At 41.7% G+C, this 10,000-nt stretch overlaps 1 long non-coding RNA gene across 1 annotated transcript; it reads right to left on the bottom strand.

The window, feature by feature from the left end:
* Nucleotides 1–327: 327 nt before the first annotated feature.
* On the bottom strand, nt 328–8,649 carry LOC109901512 (uncharacterized). The gene is made up of 3 exons (XR_002256741.2): nt 8,422–8,649; nt 8,055–8,161; nt 328–2,313 (listed from the first exon to the last, which is right to left on the bottom strand). It is a non-coding gene; the product is annotated as an uncharacterized LOC109901512 (long non-coding RNA).
* Nucleotides 8,650–10,000: the final 1,351 nt, after the last annotated feature.

The following is a 10,000-nucleotide window of genomic DNA, read 5'->3' on the forward strand; positions in this document are numbered from 1 at the left end:
CCCTAGCCTGTGGTTGACCAATTAGAATTCCTTGCAATTAGCTGGGACAATGGCCAAATAACAAGTAGCATATTTCAGGCTCAATGTATAAACAATTTGGACCAATGAGAACTTACCATGTAGCTATGAGTCCCGGACTCCCATGTCTCTGACCCATTGATAATGGCATTTATATGTTTAAATTAATGATTCGAATATTCCACCCTCAAACCATATAATTGTATAAAATTGATTAGAATCATGAAATTATTCTAATTGTCACGGTCGTCCTCCTCTTCATCTGATGAGGAGAGGCGAGAAGGATCTGAGGACCAAAATGCGGCTTGGTATGTGTTCATCATGAATTTTAATAAAGAAAACACTGAAACACTATACAAAAACAATAAACGAAATAACAACCGTGACGCTAATGCGAACTGTGCTGAAACAAGCAATCAACATAGACAATCACCCACAAACAAACAGTGCAACCCAGGCTACCTAAGTATGATTCTCAATCAGAGACAACTAATGACACCTGCCTCTGATTGAGAACCATACTAGGCCGAAACATAGAAATCCCCAAATCATAGAAAATCAAACATAGACTGCCCACCCCAACTCACGCCCTGACCATACTAAATAATGAATACAAAACAAAGGAAATAAAGGTCAGAACGTGACACTAATGATGTGTGTAGTTTTAGTCAGTAAAATTATATATCTGTGAGTGTAGTTTTAGTCAGAATTAGGGTAAAACAATGTATCTGTACAATATGTCTTTATCGTATCTTAAACACAGACTGTCTGAGCAAAATTCGGTACCGACCTGACTAGAGATTTGGGAGGACAGGGAGTACGTCTCAAGGTCTCCCTAATCTTTGTCGGCTGGGTAGTGATACAGTATGTGCGTAGGATACCTACTGTTTGTGTGTGGAAGTATGTGCGCAGCAATAAAATTGATGTTTTTCTATTATTGAGTTTAGAACGTTCTCGTGTATAAACTGTACTAACCTTTTGCTTAAGCTGAGTCTTTGACTAATTATTATTAAACCCATGGTCTTATAAACCTCGGGGATTTTGTCAAAGCTATTGATTGATTGTTATTATCATTGGGATTGAAAATTCTCGTGACACCCATTGATCATTAATCCCCTACTACAGAAAAAAAAAACAATTTCCATTGATCGTTAGTACTCTATTGGCTTTTAGTCCTCTTGACCGTAAGTACTCTATTGGATTTTAGTCCTCTTGACCGTTAGTACTCTATTGGCTTTTAGTCCTCTTGACCGTTAGTACTCGATTGGCTTTTAGTCCTCTTGACCGTTAGTACTCTATTGGCTTTTAGTCCTCTTGACCGTTAGTACTCGATTGGCTTTTAGTCCTCTTGACCGTTAGTACTCGATTGGCTTTTAGTCCTCTTGACCATAAGTACTCTATTGGCTTTTAGTCCTCTTGACCGTTAGTACTCTATTGGCTTTTAGTCCTCTTGACCGTTAGTACTCGATTGGCTTTTAGTCCTCTTGACCGTTAGTACTCTATTGGCTTTTAGTCCTCTTGACCGTAAGTACTCTATTGGCTTTTAGTCCTCTTGACCGTTAGTACGCGATTGGCTTTTAGTCCTCTTGACCGTTAGTACTCGATTGGCTTTTAGTCCTCTTGACCGTAAGTACTCTATTGGCTTTTAGTCCTCTTGACCGTTAGTACTCTATTGGCTTTTAGTCCTCTTGACCGTTAGTACTCGATTGGCTTTTAGTCCTCTTGACCGTTAGTACTCTATTGGCTTTTAGTCCTCTGCATTGTGTATTTATCTTCTAAATATTCTTACACTCCCCCCTAGACCATTTTTAAAATAAATATACTTTAAATGTATTTTTAGAAAACAATAGAAAACATGAAAAAATAGAAAGTATAAAAAAACATTAGCAGTAAGCATAAAATCATTCACATTAAACACCTTGCATTTCTGTAAAACACAAAGGGCATATTCTACTTGCTTTACAATAAGAAATAGATTTCAAACAAAGTTATATAAAATAAGTATTGACATGTGTAATGATGATGTCGCTTACGATTCCTACCACATCATGTATAAGCAGGAAGACAATAATATTAAATCGTCCAATTAGCAAGTATTTTAAAAGTGACCAGCTCTTCCACACTGGTATCAAACCCACATAGATAACTATTAGAAATTATGTTCGGACAGTCTGCTGGTAGTGAGGAATTCTTCTTCCGTTCCACTGGTTGATAAGGACTGATCTTGTATCATTTCAAGTACAGTCCTTGGGTCAAGGAATATTGCTTCAGCTTCAGATGGTAGATTCTCATAACCTGTAACAAAGGAAACAAAAGAGTGAAAGTGACATGTCCTTGTTTCAAGAGAAAATTATATTTCACATAGATTTCCCTAAGTAAGCATGTCCCAATGTTCAGGAAAAAGTTGAAATTTCACCTAGATATCCCTAATATGATGACTGCGATATACATCATAGAAGCTTATCAAGTTTTGATCATCTTACTATGCTTCTTCACCCGAGATTGGCCCCCGATTGCTAATCAATCAGTTATTTATTCTCCAGGCTCCACTTTGTTATCAAAATGGACAACCTTGCAATGAGTGACATGTATTCATCGTGATTTTCCCTGGACTTTAACTCGTTATGAGCAAAACTTGATAAGGACCTTCTCATTTTGTCCCTAATGTGTCTGTTACATATTTTTTTTACCATCACCCACTGTCTTGGTATTGCGTCATGTCCCCCCTCGGGAGTTATTCCCCACGACTCCTTTTCTGTCTACGATTTCTCAAATCAGAATTTTAGCTGTGTGTTGTGCAGTTCCTTTCTTAGTAGGGTAGGCTTTAACCCATCGTGAGAAACGATCAACAACAACCAGCACATCTTCGTGTCCTTTACATTTGGGCAGCGTGAGGTAGTCAAGCTGTAGATGTCTGAAGGATCCTGGTGGGACAGGCGCTCGTCGTGTCTATAATTTCACTCGGGCCTTGGGTGTTGTTTTCCATACAAATGTTGCAATTCGCCACAACAGCCTCAGCCTCTTTCCGCACACCAGGATTACACCATTTGCCCACAAAAACGATAAACTATATTGTTCACACCAATGTGTCCCAAAGAGTGGATCTGTGTCACCAAGTAGGGTAAGAGTGCATTTGGCGCTACACATCTCAGGTTGTATTTCCACACACCTTCTTGATTGAGTTTGCATCCTGCAGCCATCCATTCCCACACTTCATATTTTGGTGCACTGCTTTGCATGTCTCTAATGTGTTGCAATGTATCCAAGATGTATGTCCTAATCAGTTTAGGTGACAGAGATGTTCTCTTGATATTTGCCTTGGCAGCTCTGTCAGCCAGATCATTACCTTTACTCTCGTCGGTAAAGAGTTTTCCATGTGCTTTCATTTCCAAAATTCACCTTGTCCAATAACTGGAGAGCATTCAGTAGAACCATCCCCTCTGGTCCATTCTTCACAGGAACTCCCATGAATCGTCTGTTTTTCCATATTTTCCCAAAATCATGGGTAACACCAAAAGCATACCTTGAGTTTGTGTATTTATTAGCTGTTTTTCCTTCAGCCTGTTTGCATGCTTCTGTCAATGCCACCAATTCCGCCACCTGTGCTCATGTTCCTGCAGGTAACATGCCTGTCACTATCACATTGTCCATTGTAGTAACTGGCCAGCCTGCCATCCTCACACACTGCTCCACAATGCTTGATCCGTCTGTGTATAAGATAAACGCAGGGTTTTCCAACGGATGACTCTTAATAAACCCATCAGAGAGCTGATCCAAAACCAACTCACAACAGTCGTGTTCTAGTAATGTGGTTTCTGGAGGAAGCATCAGAGTAATTGGATTACATGGTGTGCCACATAGTGAGATGATGATAGGAGCCTCCAACACAGTTGACCATTTGTTCCAACAATCAGTATGAACAACATGTCAGCAGAATGTGTCTTTTCAACTATACCCATGTCCCATATTTTAATACCCATGTCTCATGGATGTTTCAACAGTTTTGACAATTCATCCAACTGTTTTGGAGATGCTGATTTGTGTGTGATTAAATCAAATCAAATTTATTTATATAGCCCTTCGTACATCAGCTGATATCTCAAAGTGCTGTACAGAAACCCAGCCTAAAACCCCAAACAGCAAGCAATGCAGGTGTACAGTCACCAGAGGTTTGTCTTTACTTCCTTTTACAGCCTGTGTTCTGGTTGGCCTAAGACATTGTTCGTCACCGCTGTCAGTATCCGTTGACTCAATGCCAGGCAATGCTGACCAGATGCTTGAAACCCGATCTGCCTTGCGCAACTCAGTGTGAGGGTAGATTGAGGGAACAAAGGGTCCACATGTTGGAGCAAAGTCTGTTTTTACGACCCTTGCCTGTAATTGTTGAATTTCTCCTTTCAAAATGTTTTTATCTGTTCACCAAGAGCTCTCAAACGATCTTTATCTCTCTGCAATGTCTTGTCATGATTCCCCGGGAAATAATTTCTCATCCCGTTTTCTTACTTCGGCTAAAGCAGTTAAAGACCAACGTGTCGTTGTCAAGGAGTTAGACATTCTCTGTAACGGCTGTCGTTGGTGGAAAAAGAGGAGGACCAATGCGCAGCGTGGTAAGTGTCCATATTTTTTATAAAACAACTGAACACCGAACAAAACAACAACGTGAAAAAATGAAACAGTCCCGTAAGGTGATGAAGAAACACTAAACAGAAAATAATCACCCACAACTAAAATGGGGAATACAGGCTAACTTAGTATGATTCTCAATCAGTGACAACGAACGACACCTGCCTCTGATTAAGAACCATACCAGGCCAAACACATAAACACAACATAGAAAAAAGAACATAGACTACCCACCCCAACTCACGCCCTGACCAAACTAACACAAAAGACAAAGGAACGAAGGTCAGAACGTGACATTTTCTGTATTTTTCCCCAAATCTCTTGCCTACACCTTTCTACTTTGAAATGGTTCTTCATATCACTAGACAATGAATTTAAAATCTGTTTCATGCTCACATCCATAGGAGCTGTTCCGCCCTTCTCCAGAGTGATTCTCACTTAACAATGGCATTGCATTAACTTCAAAAGTTGTATAATATATATCTTTATGTTTTTATACAGTACACTACCGTTCAAAAGGTTGGGGTCACTTGGAAATGTCCTTGTTTTTTTTTTTAAAGCACATGTTTTGTCCATTAAAATAACATCAAATAGATCATAAACACAGTGTAGACATTGTTAATTTTGTAAATTACTAATTGTAGCTGGAAACGGCAGATTCTTTATGGAATATCTACATAGGTGTACAGATGCCCATTACCAGCAACCATCACTCCTGTGTTCCAATGGCACGTTGTGTTGGCCTGAGTATCGGGAGCATCAGCATTTGTGGGTTTGATTACAGGCTCAAAATGGCCAGAAACAAAGTACTTTCTTCTGAAACTCGTCAGCCTATTCTTGTTCTGAGAAATGAAGGCTAGTCCAAGCGAGAAATTGCCAAGAAACTGAAAATCTCGTACATAGCTGTGTACTACTCCCTTCACAAAACAGCTCAAACTGGCTCTAACCAGAATAGAAAGAGAAGTGGGAGGCCCCGGTGCACAACTGACCAAGAGGACAAGTACATTAGAGTGTCTAGTTTGAGAAACAGATGCCTCACAAGTCCTCAACTGGTAGCTTCATTAAATAGTACCCGCAAAACACCAGTCTCAACATCAACAATGAAGAGGCGACTCCGGGATGCTGGCCTAGTATGCTCACAACAGCATTTCTGGCCAACTTCATCGGAGTCCACCTGTGGTCAATTGAAATGATTGGACATGATTTGGAAAGGCACACACATACGCACACACACACATAAGGTCCAACAGTTGTCAGAGCAAAAACCAAGAAGGAATTGTTCATAGGGCTATGAGACAGGCTGTCTGTTGAGGCACAGACTGGGGAAGGGCATCAAAACATTTCTGCAGTATTGAAGGTCCCCAAGAACATAGTGGCCTCCATCATTCTTAAATGGAAGAAGTTTGGAACCACCAGGACTCTTCCTAGAGCTGGCCGCACAGCTAAACTGAGCAATCGGGGGAGAAGGGCCTTAGTCGGGGAGGTGACCAAAAATACAATGGTCACTCTGACAGAGCTCAATAGTTCCTCTGTGGAGATGGGAGAACCTTCCAGAAGGACAACTATCTCTGCAGCACTCCACCATCAGGCCTTCATGGTAGAGTGGCCAGACGGAAGCCACTCCTCAGTTAAAGGCACATGACAGCACGCTTGGAGTTTGCCAAAAGGCACCTAAAGAGTCTCAGACCATGAGAAACAAGATTCTCTGGTCTGATGAAACCAAGATTGAACTCTTTGGCATGAATGCCAAGCGTCACGTCTGGAGGTGCCTGGCACCATCCCTACGGTGAAGCATGGTGGTGGCAGCATCATGCTGTGGGGGTGTTTTTCAGTGGCAGGGACTGGGAGACTAGTCAGGATCGGGAGAAAGATGAACGGAGCAAAGTACAGAGAGAGCCTTGATGAAAACCTGCTCCAGAGCGTTCAGGACCTCAGACTGGGGAGAAGGTTCATCTTCCAACAGGACAACAACCCTAAGCACACATCCGAGACAATGCAGGAGTGGCTTTGGGATAAGTCTCTGAATGTCCTTGAGTGGCCCAGCCAGAGCCTGGACTTGAACCCGATCGAACATCTCTGGAGAGACCTGAAAATATCTGTGTATCGACACTCCCCATTCATCCTGACTGAGATTGAGAGGATCTGCAGAGAAGAATGGGAGAAACTCTCCAAATACAGGTGTGCCAAGCTTGTAGCGTCATACCCAGTTCGATGCCAAAGGCGCTTCAACAAAGTACTGAGTAAAGGGTCTGAATACTTATGTAAATGTTATATTTCATATATATATATATATATATATATAAATTAGCAAACATTTCAAAAAAACGGTTTTTGCTTTGTCATTATGGTGGGGGGGGGATTTTAGAATAATGCTAACTTTAGACCGTCCCCTCGCCCATATCCGGGCGCGAACCAGGGACCCTCTGCACACATCAACAACAGTCACCCACGAAGCATCGTTACCCATCGCTCCACAAAAGCCGCGGCCCTTTTCCGCAGAGCAAGGGGAACCACTACTTCAAGGTCTCAGAGCAGGTGACGTCACCGATTGAAACGCTATTTAGCGCGCACCACCACTAACTAGCTAGCTATTTCACATCCATTACAAACCAAATTTGGTAAAAGTCAAGGGGTCTGAATACTTTCCGAAGGCACAATAGATAGCAATATCTATACCACAACGCTGCTGTGAGCATACTAGGCATTCTATATTATACTACAACATCAGTCTAAATGAATATGGATGTTGTGTTGGCTGATTCTTCCAAGCAGCGTGAACCTCGTTTTGTGTTGGGCAATGGCAGCAGACCTTTAACTCATAGACTATACACTTTGGCTCTTGCCAGCCATGTGCAGTCTTTTTCTCATCCGAGTCAGATGATGTTGAGCTTGAACGTGTTCCAGGCTGAAAGCTTTCATCCAATGGGTCTACAGGCCTAACAAAATATATATATATATTAAAACTGCAGTAAAAGTGCAGTAACTGCTGTCAACTGTGCTATTTTGGATGCAGTAATTGCAAAATAATTGCAGTTATACTGCACTCTGACTGCAATCTTTTTTTCCTAAGAGCAGCAGCAGCATGATTCGTCTGTAGGACATACACTAGTCAGTCAGTGATTAGCCAACATTTTACTACTTTTAGTGCATCAGTACACACTCAAACACTGTACTATATTCACCCATCCTCCTCCTGTCAATAGATAATGCATACTAAACTTCACAAATTTAAACCACCACTCTCTCCTTACTAATAACTCAGATTTTCTTCAATTTAGACTTCAAGCTTTGCATAAACAATCAATACCATAATACCATAATACCATAATACAGAAAAACGACATTATAAGTTATAGTCTACATATAAAACACACCAACTATGACAGCGAGACACAGACCATGTTTATGCCTACCTCCAGTATATTTATTTGCTCATCATGGAGTCATGGAAAGATTTAGCAAAGGGTCCTGGTGCTTAGCTCGATGTTTATGCTGCTATAGATGTTGATGGAATTGGACTCTGTGAATAGAACACATAGGCCAGTCATGTTAGCCTCTGCGGTAGTTAGTTAGCTAGCTAACGGTTAGATATGGTCCGGTAGTCTGTAGCTAACGTAACCGAACATAGCTAATGTTAGCTTGCAAAGTTACAAATGACATCGCCCAATTAAGCTGGCTAATTACAGTGATTTGCTTTGGAATGTCTAGCCAGAATGAAAGCAAACTAGATTTGGGTTTAGATAAACAAATATAGTTAGCTAGCTAAATTATCTACTTTACCTCTGCTTGACTTCTTAGTAAGGTAACCAATGAAACGTTACCCCAACAGCCTGTGCTTGCTTGTAGTTTGCACATCCAAGTACTGAGCACCACACCATGACAAAATGTTCCAGTTGTTCTCTACACAAAAATACAAAATAAATAGTTATTTACAAGCTGACGTTCTATGGATGAATGGCTAATCCAGGGGGCATCATTAGCTAGCTACCTTTTGATACCCATTCTCAATTGGATCCACCTTGACAGGGGCGGTACTACATCGTGAAATCTCAATGAATTATGAATATTGTGGTTTGCTTACAGCCAGGAAATTTAGATGGCCCATTTCTACCAGTGAGATGCAGAAATGCTCTTATTTGCGTGTAGGGAGGAAATTCTCGATTTTTATGACACATATATGTTAATAGCATATTAATAGACATTTACAGGGAAAGAGCAGCGATGAAATTTCCCTTTAAGGTCAGGGTTATGGTTAAAATTAGGGTTGAGGTTAGGGAAAATAGGATTTTGAATGGCAATCAATTTTAAGTCCCCACAAGGATAGTAAAACATATGTTGTGTGTGTGCGTGTGGGTTCATGTGTGTGTGTGGCAAAGACATGCCTTTGATAGCAATTTGACTGAACTCAATATCATTCCGTTTTCACCTCTTTTCCCCCTTTTCCCCTTACTTTCTCTCTATCCCTCCATCTCTCCCGTGTGGCAGCTGTAATTGCCTGGCAGACAGAGTGTTGCGTTGCATCTGTAATTACACAGGAAAAGCCAGCTCTCCTTTGAGCTCCGGATTAGCAACTCTCTTTGTGAGAGGACAGAAAGAGGCACAAAAGGAGGCAGATTTAAGTATCACACAGAATCCAAGTACGAAGTGTTTTTTTCCCCTTTCCGTCTCCCTTCTCCTTGAGTTTGACAAGCGTCTTGGAGATATCACGATAGAGGCAGGAAGGGAGCCCTGAAGCCCAGACATTCAATCCCTTCTGCGCCGGCCTGCACGCATGCACACACAAACACACACACACACTGCCTGCCTTTCTCTCGCCAGACAAAGCTCCAAACCAAGCTACTGAACCCCCCCCCCCCCCACACACACACACACATTATACAGTATGTAAGAACACAGTCACACATTTAGTCAGTCAGTCAGTCATTCAGTCACTCAATCACTCACTGACTCACTCACTGACTCACTCACTCACTCACTCACTCACTCACCATCTTCATTCGTTTGTTGTAAATTAAAATTTATAACTGTATAAAATGGGCACATACACTTTTACATAACAACCACATCCAAATCCTCACAGAGTAGACCCTGTAGACGGTTGCATTCATTGTTGGAGTGATTTGCTGTTGTGGCTTCCAGCCTGTTGTTGAGTTGGGTTGAGTGTACTCTGGCCGGTATACCTGGGTCTGCTGGAGAGTTTAGCTCCATGTTCTCTCCCAGGGTGAGTGTGTAAGGGAAACTCCTGGTGTGTGGCGTGGGTGGGCCACACAGAGAAGCTTTGCCCAGGGCTATGTGTGTGTGCATGCGCATGCATGTTGTATGTGTGGGTGTGTGTGCACGAGCGTATGTGCGTTTGTAT

The sequence above is a fragment of the Oncorhynchus kisutch genome, linkage group LG13 (genome assembly GCF_002021735.2).
Source record: "Oncorhynchus kisutch isolate 150728-3 linkage group LG13, Okis_V2, whole genome shotgun sequence".
NCBI lineage: Eukaryota > Metazoa > Chordata > Actinopteri > Salmoniformes > Salmonidae > Oncorhynchus > Oncorhynchus kisutch.